Raw genomic sequence first — 6,706 nt, forward strand, 5'->3', positions numbered from 1 at the left:
ATATGTTCTACGATGTTTCAAAAACCATCTTTGGTGCCACAATTCTAAACCGTTAGCATTACGCACTGAACTATCACGTAGTCATCAAAACGTGTATGTCAGATGTTTCCCAACATCTACAGACAGCGCTCGAGGATCACCACACTGAGCAGTGCATTAAGGACATAATCCTTCTGTGCAGCAATGAGGACAATCATCAGTTTACGGACCCAGTCTACATAGTTGCTACTGTCAACTCTCAACTAAATTTTCTCTAGGAACATATCTAAAACAGTAGAACAATAGCACAAGCTACGACATAATTTGCAAAGACCTTTTGACTATGTCCACGATAATTAAGTTCATCTAATCAAATTATTTAATGAACTCCCACTTAGATAGACATCCCTCTAGTCATCTAAGTGATACATGATCCGAGTCAACTAGGCCGTGTCCGATCATCACGTGAGACGGACTAGTCATCATCGATGAACATCTTCATGTTGATCGTATCTTCTATACGACTCATGTTTGACCTTTCGGTCTTCCGTGGTTCCGAGGCCATGTCTGTACATGCTAGGCTCGTCAAGTCAACCTAAGTATATTGTGTGTGTAAATCTGGCTTACACCCGTTATATGCGAACGTTAGAACCTATCACACCTGATCATCACATGGTGCTTCGGAACAACGGACCTTAGCAACGGTGCACAGTTCGGGGGAACACTTTCTTGAAATTATGGCGAGGGATCATCTTATTTATGCTACCGTCGTTCTAAGAAAATAAGATGTAAAACATGATAAACATCACATGCAATCAAATAGTGACATGATATGGCCAATATCATTTTGCTCCTTTTGATCTCCATCTTCGGGGTGCAATGATCATCATTGTCACCGGCATGACACCATGACCTCCATCATCATGATCTCCATCATCGTGTCTTCATGAAGTTGTCTCACCAACTATTACTTCTACTACTATGGCTAACGGTTAGCAATAAAGTAAAGTAATTACATGACGTTTATGTTGACACGCGGGTCATAAATAAATTAAGACAACTCCTATGGCTCCTGCCCGTTGTCATACTCATCGACATGCAAGTCGTGATTCCTATTACAAGAACATGATCAATCTCATACATCACATATATCATTCATCACATCCTTTTGTCCATATCACATCACACGGCATATGCTGCAAAAACAAGTTAGACGTCATCTAATTGTTGTTGCAAGTTTTTACGTGGCTGCTATAGGTTTCTAGCAAGAACGTTTCTTACCTACGCCAAAACCACAACGTGATATGTCAATTTATATTTACCCTTCATAAGGACCCTTTTCATCGAATCCGATCCGACTAAAGTGGGAGAGACAGACACCCGCTAGCCACCTTATGCAACTAGTGCATATCAGTCGGTGGAACCAGTCTCACGTAAGCGTACGTGTAAGGTCGGTCCGGGCCGCTTCATCCCACAATGCCGCCGAATCAAGATAAGACTAGTAACGGCAAGTAAATTGACAAAATCGACGCCCACAACAACTTGTGTTCTACTCATGCATAGAAACTACGCATAGACCTAGCTCATGATGCCGCTATTGGGGATCGTAGCAGAAATTCAAAAAAATTCCTACGTGTCACCAAGATCAATCTATGGAGAGACTAGCAACAAGAGAGAGGAGTGCATCTTCATACCCTTGAAGATCGCAATGCGGAAGTGTTACAAGAACGCGGTTGGTGGAGTCGTACACGCAGTGATTCAGATCACGATCGATTCCGATCTAAGCGCCGAACAACGGCGCCTCCGCGTTCAACACACGTACAGCCCGGTGACGTCTCCCACGCCTTGATCCAGCAAGGAGAGAGGGAGAGGTTGGGGAAGACTCCGTCCAGCAGCAGCACGACGGCATGGTGATGGTGGCGGAGCGCGGTACTCCAGCAGGGCTTCGCCAAGCACTACGAGAGACGAGGAGGGAGAGGGGTAGGGCTGCGCCAAGAGGGAGAGAATCTCGCGTGTTGGGCAGCCACAAAACCTCCAATATATATAGGGGAGGGGAGGGGCTGCGCTCCCACCTAGGGTTCCCTCCCTAGGGGCGGCGGCAGCCCCCAGATCCCATCTGGGTGGCGGCCAAGGGGAGAGAGAGGGGGCACACCTAGGGTGGGCCTTAGGGCCCATCTGCCCCTAGGGTTTGCCCCCTCTCCTCTTGAGGGCGCCTTGGGCCTTGGTGGGAGGTGCCCCAGCCCACCTAGGGGCTGGTCCCTTCCCACTCTTGGCCCACGCAAGCCTCCGGGGCTCGTGGCACCTCCCGGTGGACCCCCGGAACCCTTCCGGTGGTCCCGGTACATTACCGGTGATGCCTGGAACACTTCCGGTGGCCAAATCCACACTTCCTATATATCAATCTTTACCTTCGGACCATTCCGGAACTCCTCGTGACGTCCAAGATCTCATCCGGGACTCCGAACAACATTCGGTAACCGCGTACATACTTTCCCTATAACCCTAGCGTCATCGAACCTTAAGTGTGTAGACCCTACGGGCTCGGGAATCATGCAGACATGACCGAGACATCTCTCTGGTCAATAACCAACAGTGGTATCTGGATACCCATGTTGGCTCCCACATGTTCCACGATGATCTCATCGGATGAACCACGATGTCAAGGATTCAGTCAATCCCATATACAATTCCCTTTGTCTACCGATATAGTACTTGCCCGAGATTCGATCGTCGGTATCCCGATACCTTGTCCAATCTCGTTATCGGCAAGTCTCTTTACTCGTTCCATAACACATCATCTCGTGATCAACTCCTTGGTCACATTGTGCACATTATGATGATGTCCTACCGAGTGGGCCCAGAGATACCTCTCCGTTTACACGGAGTGACATATCCCAGTCTCGATTCGTGCCAACCCAACAGACACTTTTGGAGATACCCTAGTGCACCTTTATAGCCACCCAGTTACGTTGTGACGTTTGGTACACCCAAGGCATTCCTACAGTATCCGGGAGTTACACTATCTCATGGTCTAAGGAAATGATACTTGACATTAGAAAAGCTTTAGCAGACGAACTATACGATCTTGTGCTAGGCTTAGGATTGGGTCTTGTCCATCACATCATTCTCCTAATGATGTGATCCCGTTATCAATGACATCCAATGTCCATGGTCAGGAAACCATGACCATCTATTGATCAACGAGCTAGTCAAATAGAGGCTTACTAGGGACATGTTGTGGTCTATGTATTCACACATGTATTACGGTTTCTGGTTAATACAATTAAAGCATGAACAATAGACAATTATCATGAACAAGGAAATACTATAATAACCATTTTATTATTGCCTCTAGGGCATATTTCCAACAATTTTGTTGAGTTTGCTCCAACTACTATTCATGAGAATGGATTTTCTTTTGTGGAGAGTAATAAAATTTCTATGCTTGTAGATCATGAAAAGAATACTTTATGTGATGGTTATATTGTTGAATTCATTCATGAAGCTACTGAAAATTATTATGAGGGAGGAACATATGCTTGTAGGAAATGCAATAATATCAAGTTTCCTCTCTATGTGCTTAAAATTTTGAAGTTATGCTTGTTTTGCCTTCCTATGCTAGTTGATTATTGTTCCCATAAGTTGTTTTCTCACAAAATCCATATGCATAGGAAGTGGGTTAGACTTAAATGTGCTAGTCATATTCTTCATAATGCTCTCTTTATGTTTCAATTCTTATCTTTTATGTGAGCATCATTGAAATCATCATGCCTAGCTAGGGGCGTTAAACGTTAGCGCTTGTTGGGAGACAACCCAATATTTACCCCTTCTGTTTTTGTGTGTTCACATGATTAAGCTACTATAGTAATCATGTTTTATAGCTTTTGTTTCAATAAAGTGCCAAGTAGAACCTTTGGTAAGACTTGGGTGAAGTCTTTATGATCTTACTGTAAAAAACAGAAACTTTAGTGCTCACGAGATAAGCTGCCGTTTCTTACTTGAGAGTGCTTTTAGGTTTATTATTTTTGAAGATGATTAATAGACAAATTCCTAAGGTCCACCAATTTATTGTAGAATTTTTGGAGTTCCAGAAGTATACGTTTGATACAGATTACTACTGACGGTTCTGTTTTAGACAGATTCTGTTTTCTATGTGTTGTTTGCTTATTTTGATGAATCTATGAGTAGTATCGGAGGGTATGAACCATAGAGAAGTTGGAATACAGTAGATATTACACCAATATGAATTTAGAATGAGTTCACAATAGTACCTAAGTGATGATTTATTTTCTTATACTAACGGAGTTTACGAGTTTTCTGTTAAGTTTTGTGTTGTGAAGTTTTCAAGTATTGGGTAAAGATTCGATGGACTATGGAATAAGGAGTGGCAAGAGCCTAAGATTGGGGATTCCCAAGGCACCCCAAGGTAATATTCAAGGACAACTAAGAGCTTAAGCTTGGGGATACCCCGGAAGGCATCCCCTCTTTCGTCTTTGTTCATCGGTAACTTTACTTGGAGCTATATTTTTATTCACCACATGATATGTGTTTTGCTTGGAGCATTAATTTAGTTTGTTAGGATTTGTTTGCAGTTATTTAGAACAATGTTTTGCATCTTTTATTTAAATAAAAGTGGCATTGATAGCCTTTACTATGCCTATTTTACAAGTCTTCATGTTGCTGTTTGAAAACAGAAAGTTTACCGTTGTTGCAAAAATTCCCTAGAAAAGTCAGAATGTGATAAAATGTTGAAACCTTTTGCATAACAAGATCTGATAAATTTACTAAAATGGGAATTCTCTTTCATAATTTTTGGAGCTAGGGAAGTATGGATCTTGCTGCATTCTTTACAGACTGTCCTGTTTACGCAGATTGCTGTTATGTTTGCATTGTTTGCATATGTTTGCTTCTTTAATGATTCTTTTTGAGGATAGGACTATTAAATATGCAGAGGTATTTAGTATGCAATGTTGAATAATAATTTTAGTTATTTGCTACAGTAGAGTATGATAAGGTTTTTGCATTGGTTTATACTAACTTATCTCACGAGTCCTTGTTGAGTTTCGTGTGGATGAAGCTTTTGAGATTTAGGGAGACCGTGATATGAGAGGAATTAAGGAGACACAAAAGCTCAAGCTTGGGGATGCCCAAGGCATCCCAAGATAATATTTCAAGAAGTATCAAGCGTCTAAGCTTGGGGATGCCCTTGTTGGCATCCCACCTTTCTTCTTCGACAACTATCGGTTAGTATCGGTTGATCCTAAGTTTTTGCTTCTTCACATGATGTTTGCTATTCTTAGAATGTCATCTTATTTGATTTTGCTTGATGTTTGAATAAAATATCAAGATCTGAAATTCTTAAATGAGAGAGAGTCTTCACATAGCTACATTATTATTTAACTACTCATTGATCTTCACTTATATCTTTTTGGAGTAGTTTGTCATTTACTCGTGTGCTTCACTTATATCCTATGAGTAAATAGTTGAATGATTTGAATATCATAAATCTAAAATTATATATGTTTCATATGCTTATCCCATGGGGAGTAATGACTTCACATATAAGAAGTAGAGGTGGTAAATTTATTGAAGGTTAGCAAACATTGTATTGGTCACTTGAACAATTCATGAAAGAATATTGAGGGAAGAGAGATTTCACATATAAATATACTATCTTGGACATATTTTGTAATTGTGAGCACTCATTAAAATATGACATGATAAAAGGTTGATGTTGGACAAGGAAGACAACATAATGGGTTATGTTTTCTTATATCTGAAATAAAGTATATTGTCATGGATCATCCAACATGCCGAGCTTGCCTTTCCCCCTCATGCTAGCCAAATTCTTTGCACCAAGTAGAGATACTACTTGTGCTTCCAAACATCCCTTAAACTAGTATTGCCATGAGAGTCCACCATACCTACCTATGGATTGAGTAAGATCCTTCAAGTAAGTTGTCATCGGTGCATGCAATAAAAATTGCTCTCTAAATATGTATGATCTATTAGTGTGGAGAAAATAAGCTTTATACGATCTTGTGATGTGGAAGTAATAAAAGCGAGGGACTGCATAATAAAGGTCCCTATCACAAGTGGCAATATAAAGTGACGTTCTTTCGCATTAAGATTTTGTGCATCCAACTATAAAAGCGCATGACAACCTCTGCTTCCCTCTACGAAGGGCCTATATTTTATTCTTGTCTTATACCTTATGCAAAAGTCATGGTGATCTTCACCTTTCATTTTTACATTTTATCCTTTGGCAAGCACATTGTGTTGGAAAGATCCTGGTATATATATCCAATTGGATGTAAGGCATCATGAACTATTATTGTTGACATTACCCTTGAGGTAAAAGGTTGGGAGGCGAATCTATAAGCCCCTATCTTTCTCTGTGTCTGATTAAAACTTTGAACCCATAAATATCGCATGAGTGTTAGCAATTGTGAAAGACTAAATGATAGTTGAGTATGTGGAGTTTGCTAAATCAAAGCTCTAACATAGACTCTTCCTGAAAATAAGATGAATTGTAATTGTTTGATGATTGATAACACAGTTTGTTAGTTTTCAAGAAAGTTTATGATCTATACTTTAACATGTGAATAGCTTGTTACTTCATCATGAGAAGCTTTATGAGATGAGCTATTGTTATGATATATAAGGATGCTAGAAAAGGTGATTGAAATTATCGTTGATCAAACTTGTGCACCTGTCAGCATTCACA

This window comes from Triticum dicoccoides, chromosome 6A (assembly GCF_002162155.2).
Source record: "Triticum dicoccoides isolate Atlit2015 ecotype Zavitan chromosome 6A, WEW_v2.0, whole genome shotgun sequence".
Taxonomy (NCBI): domain Eukaryota; kingdom Viridiplantae; phylum Streptophyta; class Magnoliopsida; order Poales; family Poaceae; genus Triticum; species Triticum dicoccoides.